At 40.0% G+C, this 14,890-nt stretch overlaps 1 protein-coding gene across 20 annotated transcripts in view; it reads left to right on the plus strand.

Moving 5' to 3' along the window:
* Nucleotides 1-14,890, plus strand: part of JMJD1C (jumonji domain containing 1C) — a 241,669-nt gene that overhangs the window by 157,780 nt on the left and 68,999 nt on the right. The window lies entirely within an intron of this gene.

Consider the following 14,890-nt stretch of genomic DNA (forward strand, 5'->3'; position numbering starts at 1 on the left):
CTAAATGGAATTTTCTCTGCCTCTTTTATGTCTTTGTTCATAACCACCTGCTCCAACTGGAATAGAAATGCATGCATCTTCTCCCCGGTTGAAGTCTTTCTACTTCTTGAAGGTCCCTGTCCAATTCCATGTCCTACCTCAGCATCACAGCTGACGTTGATCAAGCCCTTTCCAAATGTTATCTCATCTGCTCTTCCAGAGGTTTGGTTTGGCCAGGGTCCCCTAGCTGGTAAGTGTCTGATGCTGGATTAGAACTCAGGTTTTCCTGACCCCACACCTGAAGCTCTATCCAGTATGTTACCTTGTGTTTGTCCTTCATTCTTGAAGAGGACCATGACATCCAGATGATGACATGACTTGCAGTTGACTTTGATTTGAGTGAGGGAGGGCTGTGCAAGGTTATCAACCTCACTTTGTTCTCCTGAACTTTCTGGAACCAGTGGCCTGATATTCATCAAGAGGACTAGAGATGGCCCAGGATGCACCTGGCTGGCTGCTGTCCACCCTCTGGACTCTTCTCTATTTAGGTCTCTTATCTTATCTTCTCTCATTGTTAGCTGCTCAGTACTGGAAGTCTTCCTTTTCTTTGTCACTAACTGTGGTTGGAGCTCCATAAATTTATGTTTGTCAAATTGAATAAGATTGGGAGAGGCTCACATTATGGATGCCTTCAAGGTAAGGCTGAGGAATTTTAAATTTTGGAAACTAGAAATTATAAGAGTTAGATGATGAAAGAGAACATTTCAGACATGGGGACACATATCCAGGAGATAAAATGTGTTTGAGGTGTAGCAAGAGATTGTGAAGGGAAGGAAGACGTCATGGAGCCTGGGAAGGTAGGCTGGAGCCAGTGTGTAAAGGGCAGAAGCATTATTTTTGATTCCAGAGATGATAGACGACACTGGAGTTTAAGACCAGAGGTGTTACATGATCGTCCCTGTGTATTAGGAAGAGGTTTGAACCAGGGAGACCAAGTTAGGAAGCTTTTTCAATAGTTGAGGTTCAGAGGGGATGAGATTCTAAAATGTGAGTAGAGAAACAGTGGTGGATGCAAAAGATGTTGTAAGGATGGAACCCATGAGGTTGGTACCTGATTCTGATAGGTGAATTGAGGGACATGAAGAATCTGACTGGGTGACTGGCAGGGTAGTGGGGTTAGAGGTCCTATTTGGGCATGTTGAACTTGAGATGCCTAACTGACATGCAATTCTAAGTGTTCAGTGGACAGTTAGTTGGTGAAATGGGACTGAAGCAAGAGATTCAAGCTAGATCTTTAGATCTAGGAGTCAAATGGATTGAGATAGTCATTGCACTTGTGGAGCTCACAAGGAGACGGAGAAAGAAGAGGGGAGAGCATAGGCAAAGCCTTGGAATGTGCTCATCCTTAGGAGACACAGTATGGTTAATGATGCCCCTGTGGAAACTGAGGAGTGGTCAAGCCTGGAGCCCAGTATATTAGGAATTTTTATGTTGTTAATTGGGCCCATCCATTTGTTTCTGGGCATCTTCATGTTTTATGTCTTTTTGAAAATCCCGTGTGCATATATTTGCCCCCATATGCCACATTTAAGTGTCCTAATTCTTTTTGCCTAGAGCCTTTACTGATGATGGCTATCCTGTCTTGTTAGCCTGTAGCCCTGTTGACAGTGGGGACTCTGTCATGGTTTACCTCTGCCTCCTACCACTTTCCACCATGCCTCTAGCATAGATGTGGAGTGTGGGGTGTGTTCAGGAAGGACCAGTACCTTTGATGTGATGACTGCTGAGCCCTTTGGGGGCTCTTTCCACCTCTGGTGTCCACCTGTTCCACCTAACTCCCACCTGTGACTCCAAGAAGCTGTAGCACGCGCAACGGCCACACTGGTAAGCCATTTCGGCAGATGGACCAAACCAGGTTGAGGGGTAACTAAGAGGTCTCAAATCCATTGGTGAGTTAGGGGGGTGTCTACCCCAAGCATATGAAGACTTTCTGTGGTGGAATGGGCGGATGAGAACAATTTGTTCCAGCAGCCACGAAGGCAGATGAAGCAGGCAATGTGGAGTGCTTAGAGCTTGGTTAGACACCAAAGATGCCGTATCCTTGGGCCATCGGCAGCCATCTTGAATCTGTCCTGCCACTGGACTCCGATGACTCCAGAGGAGAGAATGAGGCTGATGACTTCATGCAACTCTGCCTCACTTAAATCCAGTTTACGCACGGATCAAAAGATGTCACCATATCATTTTACTATTATGCCTCAAACTCCTGTGGTGACAGGCAACTGATGAAGCAGTAGGTACAGATACACTGGGAGATGTAGTCACAACCCTGCACACAGGTGGCCCAGGCTGTAGGGTCGTTTCTCATTGAAAGCAGCAGTGGGACTCAGCAGCCCCCTGGGTGTCTGAGCAGCCTTTTAAGGATTGCACTGTTCACCTTCTGGTGTGAGGAAAGGGGCTAGAAAAGATTCCCTAAACATTGTCTGCTTACCCAACCCTACCTTGATTGGCGCAGCAGGCGGGAAATCCCACTATGCTGTCAAAACACACACACACACACACAAAATTGTACAAAAACATCTGCAAAGATGGAACGTGCACACACTAATAGACAACAACCCAAAATCCAGTAGACCTGAAAGAAGAACTGCTCTTATTGCAAGAGAACTCAACAGGTATTGCATCTAAATAGTAGCCCTGAGCAAAGCAAGGTTGGCAAATGAAGGTCAGCGTATTGAAGCTAGTCCTGGATACACCTTTTTCTGGAGTGGGCACAGTGGAGGGAAGTGCTGTGAAGCTGGTGTGGGTTTTGCAATCAAAACTAATCTAATTAGCAAGCTGATATGCTTGCCAAAAGGAGGGAATGACAGGCTCATGACAATGCAATTGCCACTTTGCAGGAAAATGCTATGCCACCATCATCAGTGCCTGTGCTCCCACCATGACAAACCCTGATGAAGTCAAAGAAAAATTTTATGAAGGCCTAGTGACCCTTATCATCGATGTGCCTAAAGACGACAAGCTTATAATTCTGGGTAACTTTAATGCTAGAGTAGGCTCAGACTACGAGACTTGGCAGAGAGTCTTAGGGAGGAATGGAGTTGGAAACAGCAACAGCAGTGGTCATTTACTGCTGAAGTCTTGTGCGTCACATGACTTTCTCATCACCAACACTGTTTTCTGTTTACCAAAACACAATAAAACTTCATGGATGCACCTTCACAGCAAACATTGGCATCTAATAGACTATGTGAGTATAAGGAGAAGAGACAGACAAGATGTGAGAGTGATAAAGACAGTGTGTGGTGCAGAGTGGTGGACTGGACCAGACTTATCCTTTCCAAGCTAAATATTCATATTCATCAAAAGTGCCGCCCTCAAGGCAAACTGACTACCGGAAGAATTAATGTCCACAAATTAGAGCTCTTCTGTGAGCATGAACAGTTTGTTGCTAATTTGGAGGGAAAGTTGAGCCTACATACAGTTGGCAACAGTGGAGCAGAAAAAGAGTGGGCAGCTTTCAGCAATTTGGTGTACAAGCACTGCATTTGCTCCTCTGGGTCAGAACACTTGCAAACACCAAGACTGGTTTGATGAAAATGATGAGGAAATTCAGAAACTGCTAAATGAAAAACGAGAACTCCACAGGATATACCAGCAGGATAGTTCATCCACCTCTAAGAGGGCAGCATTTCATTTCATCAAACGCAACGTACAAGCAAAGTTTGGAGAGATACAGGATTCCTGGCTCAGTAAGAAGGCAGATGAAATTCAGTTTTATGCTGATAGTAACAATTCAAAGCGTTTTATGATTCTCTGAAAGCTATTTATGGACCAAAAACCTATGGTGCATCACAACTGCTCAGTGCAGATGGAGCCACATTGATTAGTGATAAGGGTATGATCCTAGAGAGATGGGCTGAAAACTTCCATAGTGTTCTCAACAGATCATCATCAATCAATGCTGAGGCCATTGACTGTTTACCTCAGGTTGAAGTCATTAGGCTCCTTTCATGTGGCAAAGCACCTGGTGCTGATTCTATTCTAGCTGAGATTTGCAAGGTAGGGGGACCATTGCTCATACAAAAGCTGACTGAAATTTTCTGCGTTATATGGCAAGAGAATGTTATCCCCCAAGAGCTCAAGGATGCCTCCATTGTCCATCTCTATAAAGGTAAAGGGAATAGATTGTCCTGCAACAATCACAGAGGGATCTCTCTCTTAGTCATTGCTGGCAAAATTCTTGCTAGAGTCCTCCTCAATAGGCTGATCCTTCATCTAGAAGATGGGCATATACCTGAGAGCCAGTATGGCTTCAGAACGGACCAAGGAGCAGTCAATATGGTGTTTGCTGCCCATCAGCTCCAGGAGAAATGCCAGGAGCAGAACAGAGGTCTGTACACAATGTTTGTAGATCTGACCAAGGTTTTTGATACTGTTAGTTGTGAGGACTTAGGGAAAATTATGTCAAAATTTGGTTGTCTAGAGAAGTTCATCAATATTATACGTCAATTTCATGATGTCATGTCTGCCCAAGTTCTGGATAACGGATGATACTCTCGTGCCTTCCCAGTCACCAATGGAGTGAAACAGGGCTGTGTGCTTGCCCATGCTTTTTAGTATGATGTTTTCAGCCATGTTGTCAAATGCTTTCAATGAGGATGAACATGGCAGTAAGGCCAACTAATGTACTGATGGTAAGTTCTTCAATTTGAAAAGGCTACAAGCCAAGACCAAAGTGGAGGGAGTGTTGGTGCATGATTTTCTGTTTGCGTTGTGATGCAATCTACATCACATACCCACGGTCCTGCTGGGGTCAAGCATGCTCAATGCAACCTCTGAGGCTGAGATGCAACAAAGTATGGGTCAGTTCTCTGCTGCCTGTGCTAATTTTGGCCTAATAATTAACACCAAGAAAACACAGGTTTTCCATCAGTCACCATCACACCATCCATATGTAGAACCCTCAGTTACAACAAATGGAGAAGTTTTGAATGCTGTGAATAAGTTCACTTACCTTGGTAGTATACTTTCCAAGGATGTACACATTGACAATGAGGTTGATGCAGGCATAGCCAGTGCTAGCTCAGTGTTTGGGAGGCTCTGAAGAAAAGTTTGGGAGAGAAGAGGTATTAGACTAACTACCAAACTGAAGGTCTACAGAGCTGTTGTGCTGACATCATTGTTATATGGACAGTCTACCAGTGCCATGTCAGGAAACTGAATCGCTTCCATTTGAACTGTCTTAGGAAGATTCTGAGGATCACCTGGCAGGATGAGGTACCAGACACTGAAGTCCTTGCTCAAGCTGAACTGCCAAGTATTCAAACTATGCTTCAGAGAGTGCAACTCCGATGGGCTAGCCACATTGTTCTAATGCAAAATGCACACTTGCCAAAAAGACTATTTTATGGAGAACTTGCATGAGGCAGGCAATCACATGGTGGTTAGAAGAAGCAATACAGGGACACTCTCAAGTCTCTCTCAAGAACTTTGGATTTGACTGTGCAACATGGGAGGCACTGGCACAGGATTGCTTAGTATGGTATGCCCACATCAGAAAGGCTTTGAGCAAAGCAGAATTGAGACAGCAAGAAATAAATACAGGATGCGTAAATTTGGGATATCCACCCCAAATATTCACACAGACTATCTGTGCCCAACTTGTAGTAGAGCATTCTGAGTTCGTATTGGTCTGATCAGCCACAGTCAGACACACTGAAATTTCACTTTATCGTGGTGATGTCATTTTGGTCCTCTTCTAAGAGGAAGGACAACAACCAACCATTATCATTTGCATAGGTGTTCAATCTTGCATCTAATTTGGCATAAGCATTTCCAGTTTTTTCAAGGACATTACATTCATACAAGTTACATTATTTTCCTTTGGAGTTTCACTTGTTTAAGAAAGAGAAAAGAGTATGTTTTAAAGTGACAGGTTGAAAATTACTATTTTGAAAAGAGAAGGCAGAAATCCCCTCCAGCTGAGAGTGGAGACAATACTCACTGACTCCCCACACCTCAGGACTATCACTTGCAGTGTTAAAGAAACAAGTGCTCTCCCACTCTAGAGTTTTAGCCTATTAAGAGATTGGAAATAGAGTTAATTATAAAAGTATTTTTCTTGGTTTGAATGTACTAATTATTTGTGAAGGGGGTGTGATGAGCAGTGGTTTTGAGGAGAATATTCTTTGGAACTTTGATTTGGGCACAAAAATTTATGAGTATGAAAAAGAACTAAGTCATATTCATTTGGGGGAAACAAGCAGTAGTAATAATTACGCAAGTTTGTTAATAATATGTTACACTTGTAGGGTACTTACGGTTTTTCAAAGCACTACCATTAATATCAGTAATCTAACCTAGTAATTTAACATTTAGCCAGTAATCTGTTGATTTAGTGATGAAACAGAAAATGTTAACTTTACACCATTGTGTACCTACTTTATCTTATTGTATTTATTATACTATTGTTATGATATAGTAGGTAGAGAACCAGTGACAGACTGTCAAGGAAACCTGGATTCAGGTCCAAGACTGTCTTCATTCCCTAGACAAGTTGCTTAATATCTCAGATTCCCATATGACTCTCTCAAGACCGTAATTTGCATAACTCCTCCTTCACCCTAGTTTTGTGCAAGGAAGTCACCCTTCTCCTTGTTGAGGCCAGCCACCCACTCCACATGTTTACTTGATCCTATCCATTGCTTTTTTCCGTAGCCTTTTCTCTTTCCTCTCTTAGACGAACTCCTTGAAAAAGCTATCTACACTTGCAAAACTCACTTCCCCTCCAGTGCCTCAACCCTTTGCAATCTACATCACATACCCGTGGTCCTGCTAGGGGCAAGCACAGTGCATAGACCGCTGGGCCTGAAATTGGAAAGACCCGAGTTCAAGCCCAGCTTCAGATCCTTTGACTCTGGGCAAGTCATTTTACCTTTTTACTTCGGTTTCCTCAGCTGTAAAATGAGGATAATAATAGCATTCAATCCCAAGGTTTGTTGTGGGGATCAAATGAAATAATCATATCCGTGTGTAGCATTTGGCATGGTGCCTGGTATATAGTAGGCACTAGATAAATGCTCATTCCCTTCCCTTCCCTTTCCTTTCTACACATCACAGAAACTTTCTTCTTCCAAGTCACCATCTCTTACCTGCCAAATCTGAGATTTTCTTCTGTTCTTATCCTACTTGACCTATTTGCTTCATTTGATCTCCTATGTACTATGTGCTCTCTAGCTTTTTGTGATGTCTCTTTCTCCTCTCCCTTCCCTCTGCCTCCTGTCTTGAACAGTCTTCTGTCTCCTTTCTTGACAGAGAAATCATCCATATTATCCTCTCTGATTATGCATGTCTTTCAAGGTTCTGTCCTGTACCTTCTACCATCTCTCTTGGTAGGCTCATCAACTGCCATGGCTCTGTCATTCTCTGATTCCAAGATCTACTCTGTATGGTACTCATTGTTAAATAGATGATAGTTTGGTTTCAGGTAGAAACTTGGAGATCATTGAAATCGCTAAGTAGTTCTCCCACAGTCATTCCAATCTGTTTTTCCCTCTTGGACTGAGTCCAGATTATTTCAGGCAAAGTGACTGTCCAGCGTAGATATATACTGACATCTGTGAGATGTCTTTCCAACTGAATGTTGTGATCTAGATAAAGGTACTCTTCATTCAATCTGTTTTTCTAGTATGCATTGTTAAGCCAATCCTTTTTAAGTTTTAATATATCTTGTTGAGATTTCAATTTTGGGACTAAAGAGAAAATAGTATAATTAATATTTTGTAATGGAGTGTTGTGAAGTACCTGATTTGGTATATAATGTTATATGTATAGGAGACTTAGTGTAAAATCCCATCCATTTAATTTGTCTCTTTAATCTGCCACCAACCCTGTTTATACAAGTATACAAGTACATGGGGTTATCAAAGTTGAATACAAGTTATATTTCCTGAATTACACTTGCCAGCCCCTAGAGGGGAGATTACTACTGTATGGCTGCCCTGATTCAAACAGACTTAAACATTGGGTTGGAAAATGGAGGTGGGGAACGGGAAGCAATGTTTATTGAACCCAAGCACATTTCCAATTTTATCCCCGTTTGACCCCAGTTTTAAGCTATTCACTATTATTTGTTAAAAACATGTCACAGTCTACGACAGTTCTCTTAATAATAATCAATTACCAGGTATTTTACTATGCCAGATACTGTACTAAGCTCCAAAGAGTGAGACAGTCCCTGTTCTTAGCTTACATTCTAGTGAAGGAGACCATAAATACACATTTAATATCTATAGGACAAATATAAAGTAAGCAAATGTGGATATATACACAATTAAATACAAAGCAAGTTTAGGCAGGAACAAAGATACTAGTAGTTGTGCAGGGTAGGGGCAATCAGGAAAGACTGTGCTGAACATTAAGCTTGAGAGGGACTGGTAATGTGAACACATGCTGAAAAAAATTGCCAATCTCTTGCTGCTGTGACTTTCAAACTATTAAAATTTATGATTAAAATACTTTGTTAAGCTTGTAAACATCAATGGCTTTGCCCTCTGAAGATACTAATAAATAGCTGTTGTAGTTACAGATAAAGGCTTACTGGAATTCTGCTATTTCATCCCAGATTCAGAATGGTATAATTGTGTTATTTATTCATCCAGTGTTTTGTGTCAACTTAAACTTATTAAAAATCCAAGCTTTTAAAATGCCAAATGTAAAGCATTAATGTAATTGCAAAGTTTCTTATTAAAGGGACAAAAATATTTACTGATTTACCAAGTATAACCTGTCAACATAGGAGGATATGTAATTTTTAATAAGTTTTCAAGTCTTATGTTACATACCAGGGAATCAACTGTTTCTAAGAACCATGTGACTGCATTTAGTTAAGATGGAGTCTGCTAGTTGTAGGATATTAGATATTATTTATGAAATACAAGTGCCATCAGATTACATCCATTGTCATTCAGTAGCGTTTCTGTTATTTCTGACCCTGTCAGATGACATTTTCCTTCCCTCCCTAACTACTCTGGTCTTAATCAAAGGCAATTTTTGACAGGTTGAGCCACTTGGCAGTGTCTTCCCAGTTTTATAGTTTGGGTCTTAATATTCACCTCCCTCATTTTCTGTTAGCACACATTCTCTCCACCCTACCCTCCATGAGGAAGGCCCTTTTTTTCAGTGAGGTATTAAAATAGTCAAACTGAAAAATGGAAAGTAGTGTGGAAGTGTTAAGGGCTTTGCTTTTAAATGCCTTTTTTTAATCCTGGAGTTTAGCTGAAAGACTGTCAAAAATACAAACCATGTTGACTTGATTAGGCTCCAAAGGAAAGACAGACAAGATAGTCAGGGTGTTCTTGGCTTTAGGGCAAACAGAAAGCTGCTTTTTCACCCAAACAAGTAAAGCCTGTCACACAATTATATGCCAACTTTTAAAAATCCTAATCAACTTTGAGTTGGAAGAACTATATTCAAATCCAAGATCAATTCATTCTTGTATAGGCTTCAACAAGTCACTGGACTTCCTAACATGCTGCATAATTTCAGCTGGTGAGACAGTGGACTTAATGGAAAGACTGGGCTGAAATGGGCAATGAGATTTCTAATCTTCCAAGTTTGTCGTAATGTCTGCTTCTAAAGAAACTCAAGCCTTGACAGCTTTTTGAAACAATTTTTGTATGTAGCCTTCACCAAACCTGAGAATAAGCAACTTTCTTTCTGTTGACTTCCCAGTCATCCTTTCTGAAGACTCCATACGGTTCCTATCTCCTCTGCACATTTAATGTTTTGCTCTATATTTCCTGATTACCAGAGCAAGATGGCCAGATGAGATAATGATTAACTCTTGCTATCTTAAGAGAAGTTATTGGAAAGTATCAGAGTTAGAGAACAGGGGGCAAGCCATGGGGATGTGACACTGTGATCTTCATCAAGGTGCTGCAAGACAGCTCTCATGACTGAGTTAGAAAGCAGCATTGGGGTTCATAGTTAGGAGTAACCCCCTAAAGTGGCATAAAATATCAGCACGTCTACAATATTATACCTTCTGAGAGGATGTTTAAATCTTGCAAAGTCGTGGTGAAACATTGATAGCTCTTTCCCAATGTGGGGAAGGCTATTCTTTAGGAAAAGGGATTGGGCTTGTCCTTGCCCTCAGAGAGTAGAACTAGGAACAGTAATTGCTAGAAGGTGTAGAGACGCAGATTTCAGTTAATATCAATGAAAAACTTCTTAACCAAACTGTCAGAAAGTTGAAATGAGTTACCAGCTTTTCACAGAAAGTCTTCAAGGAGAAGGGAGATGGCCACTTGTTGGGGGATGTTGTAGAGAGGGACCTCGTACATGAACGGTCAGGGTTTGTTGTCAAGGCCCTTTGCATGTTGGGTGGATTCCCTATTGAGAGCTTATATGAGGATAGGGAGCAAAGGCCACAGCTAAATTGCAATCTGAAGGGAGTATCACCGATCACTACACAGTAATACTGTCAGTGCTCAGGTTTTCAGGTCATATACAAATTTCTCTCCCCCATTTTATAGATTAGGAAACCGAGGCTTAGCAAGGTTAAACAATTGAAATCCAAGTCTTCTCCCTCCAAATCCAGTGTGACTTCTGTGGTGCTACACTAAATCTACACTAAATTGGGCCAACGTGGCTTCACTTTTCAAATTTCACTTGCTTCTAAAGGGTTCCTGTGCCCTCTGTAGGTCTTTCAGAGTCAGTTATTGATGTATTTTTTTATCTAGAGTCTCTCACTTCAACTCTTCTACTTTATTGCGTCTAATCTCCTGAAGATTGGGAAACCAGAGAACTCAGTTTAGCACTTAAGAAGACAAGGAGCTCAAAGACAGGGAATACAGACTCTTCCCCTTATAAAGCAGATAAACTTATGCATGTGTACTTTGTGGGATCTATTTTGATTTAGTAACCTGTTTATATTTGCTTATTTCTGGGTTTCTCCTTATGTTCCTGATATTTGAGGCTGTGAAGATAGGGACCTCTGGAGGTCTTAAGGGCATTGAGCTCTTCCTGTCTTAGAGCTTCTACTTTATACACATAACTTACAACACAACTTAGTACTTTTATGTGATATGGTCTGATTATTTTCTCTAATAATTCCATGTACATTAAATATTGCCTACTTACCCGCCTTTGAAAATACTGTGCTAATAATAAATAAGTGCTGGAGGTAACAGAGAAAGACTAAAAAAACAGCCCCTGCTCCAAGGAGCTCACAGTTTATGGGAGAATTTCAGTAACTACTTGATGATCAATGGATTAGCAATCTTTTATTAAATACCTGCTACTTATATTGAGTTTTCATATGTGAAAAGAAATTAAAAAGTACAAATTCAAAAAAGTGTTTTAATATATAAATATTACTCGTACCAAATAGTTCCTTGTCTGCAGAGAACAGATAGAAAGAAGTGAATGGAAGAGAAAATAATACCATCCCAGCCCAGGCTGACCCCCCTCCCCTGGCCCATTTCATTCCAGCTTTGTAATTTCTCATTGATTTAGATTTTTCACATTACTTTTTTTTTTTTTTAAGAAAAAAACTGAACACTATTAATACTCATTTACAAGAAGCAGGGAAAGGTTCAAAGTCCCACCATGAGAGTTTTTTTTGCTACCTACAAAAAGAAAAATAATTGCTATAAAAGGTTTAGAAAGGATTGTCAGGGTTCCTTAAAGAAATTTCCTTTCTTTGCAAATGATTAAAGTGGTGTTAATAATTTTGGGGGGAGAGAGTGTAAAGATATATTTATCTGGAATGATTTAGGAACAGAACTAAGGACATTTTTTAAACCTATAAAGTCATGCCAGCAGCAAAGGTACGAAGTCCTGACTTGTCCTTGCTATCTGCAGAAGGAGGAGGGAATGGGGCAGTTTTTCCAGAAACTACTGGAATGGCACAACAAGGAATTGGGGTGGGAAATACAGTCAGTAATATTTCATTTTAGATCTTCGTACGACTGTCTAAGCCCAGCAAAAGCAGACGATACCTAACCTGTGTAGTTATATTTAAGTATCACCTCTGCCTCTTCTGACCTTGTATAACCTTGGACAAGTCACTTCAAGTTGTGGGGGCTGATTTTCTTCATGTGTAAAACACAAAAATGGTTTTAATTTGTTTCAGAGGTTCCTTCTAGCTTTAAGTTGATGATCCTACGTACAAAGGTACTATATTTGTAAGAGCTTCCAAATTCTTACATGTAAAGGAATATGTCTACATTCATGATTTATGTTTTTAAGTGAGTGACTCTGCTGATCCTCATGGGGCATTTGTGTTTTTCAAGGAGTAAATGAATACAGGAGAGATTAAAAGTCCAAGGCAAAAGTTAATTTCATTTATCTTTATTTTCTTGCTCTTTAAGTAAATTAAGAGTAAGAGAGTAGGAAAGGTAAACAAATAACCCAGAGTCCACTGAATACAAGATTTAGATGGCTCCTCAAAGACATAGACCAAGAGAGGACATAGGAACCCTTTAGAAGCAAGTGCCAGTCCATAAAGTGAAGCCATGGTGGCTCAAGTTAGTATATAGGCTGGTTCTATGGAAGGCACACTGGGTTTAGAAGAAGACCACACTCCTCCCAGTCACAGCTTAGTTGTGCCTTTTCTCCCTGTGTGGTTCTTTTCCTTGTCCTCCCATAAGCTCACCATAGGGAATCCACTCAGCCTTTGAAGCTGCTTCTCTTGGCGTTTCATAAATCCCAGTGAAATCTAAGGGCTGGACACTAGAGATGAAGTACCCTCCTCATGACTGGACCTTCCTTTCACATCTATTGCTCATTGGTGATGAAATCTGCTATGCTGCTTCCCTTACATAATTCTTGGTAATTCCATTTCCAATCAAGAACCATAGATTAACAATATAGTAATTGATGTATCTTATATTTTTATGGCTTTGATATGCACATATGACATAGTCTTTGGATCATAGGATTGTTACCAGAAGTTAAATTCACTATATACTGTTTTCCTAAGAAAATGTGAAGTATATTTAGAAAGACTTCCAAAATAATTTTAAATTTTAATTTTAAATTGCAAATTTTAAAATTCTTAACACAATCCTATACTATATTATTTTGCATTTATATTCTGGGGCATTTTTTTTATTTGACGATATAGGGCAGGGGTTCCCTGAGTTGATGAATTGGTTTTATTAATATTCTAATAACCATTTCAGTGTGATTGTTTCCATTTAACATTATATGTATTTTACTTAAAAGTTCAAAAACATTCCGAGAGGGTATCTGTGTACTTTAGAAGACTGTCACGGATTCTACATGCACGTAAAGACAAAAAAATCCTTGATTTAGAGGGACTTCCCATATATTATTTATTCTAAGAGCCCAGGGAGCTCGTGAAATACCCTTAGATGTCTATACTATTAGATCATAATGTACATAGTGGGCATGGGGTGTAGGTGGGTGGTGCAGTGGATAAGATGTTGGGCCTGGAGTCAGAAAAGACTCATCTTCCTGAGTTCAGATGCAGGCCCAGACACTTCATAGATGTATGACCCTGGACAATCTGTTTGCCTCAGTTTTCTCATCTGGAAAATGAACTGGAGAAGGAAATGGTAAAACCGCTCCAATTTCTATGCCAAGAAAACCTCAAATGAGATCACGAAGAGTGAGACATGACTGAAAAATGACTGAACAAGAAGTAGCATGTAAGCAGCTTCCCCACGCTCTTACAGCAAATTCCTTTCTATTTTAGTTTCCCACCAGATCGATTTGGCTGTTTTTAAGAAACTGAAAACATTTTGCTCTATTCCTCCCTCCCCCCAAAAAAAGTTAATCATGAAAATTTATAGCAATTGCAATTTCTAATGGGAAAGACCATTTGAGTAACAGTTCATTAAGAGTGATGTTGTTCATTTTGAAGCATAAATTATCTGAGTGATTTATTAATCAGAACCCAATTCTGGAAGTGCCCATATGGCTTGGTCTTAGTTTTACACTTAGTAAGAATTTTAGTAAAATGCTTTCTATAAAATGTCATGGAAACATATAATTCTATCTTCCTTAAAGTGATTTCTTTCTTTTTCTAGAGAGAAACTACTGTTCTTCAGCTTAGGGTTTTTGCAAAAAAATTATTTTTGGTTACTTTATGGTTCCCAGGCTTTCCTAAGTTTGTTCTTCCCTGAGTTCAAGGAAACTCCTTGTTGAGTCAAATTGAGGTGACTCAGTGATTGAACTTGTGAATAACTCAGGTATGTTAATTGTTGGTGAATTAAAGGAAGGTTGTCATAGGGTCCTAGATCTTGAGCTGGAAAGAGACCTCAGAAACCACTTAATCCAACTTCCTTGTTTTTTAGCTGAAGAAACTGAGGCCCAGGCCCCAAGATAGCTTATATTCTGCCTGCTTATCTAACAGAGGACTAACCCAGATAAACAAAATACCTAAAGACTTCTGACATGAGAGATTCTTGTTCTGTCAGGAAGGTTCAATTAGATGAAGTGGAAGGAAACCATTTTTATGTGGAAATGGCATGTGTGTGCACATGAAGTTACATTCAAGTTTAAAGGAAATGGTTATGTTTTAGGAAATTGGCCAAGAAACTGAAATCAACTGAATTTAATTTGTTCATAAAAATAAAATCAACAGGATTTGGCTTCCTTAAAATGGGTGTGGCTAAAAAGGGGAAGAAATGTGGTTATTTTATGATTTTTTTTTTTGCCCGTGTATAAGTCCAGTAGCAAAATTCAGGAAACTGCTTTCTAAGGAGCAGAACCAGGAAAACTTTGTACACAGCAACAACCACAGTGTGCAAGGATTTTTTCTGGTAGACTTAGAACTTCATTGCAATACAAGGTCTTAGAAAATTCCCAGTGGTCTTTTAAGGCAGAATGCTTTCCACATCCAGAGAAAGAACTATGAAATTCAGTCACAGAATGTAGC

The sequence above is a fragment of the Notamacropus eugenii genome, chromosome 1 (genome assembly GCF_028372415.1).
Source record: "Notamacropus eugenii isolate mMacEug1 chromosome 1, mMacEug1.pri_v2, whole genome shotgun sequence".
Taxonomy (NCBI): Eukaryota; Metazoa; Chordata; class Mammalia; order Diprotodontia; family Macropodidae; genus Notamacropus; species Notamacropus eugenii.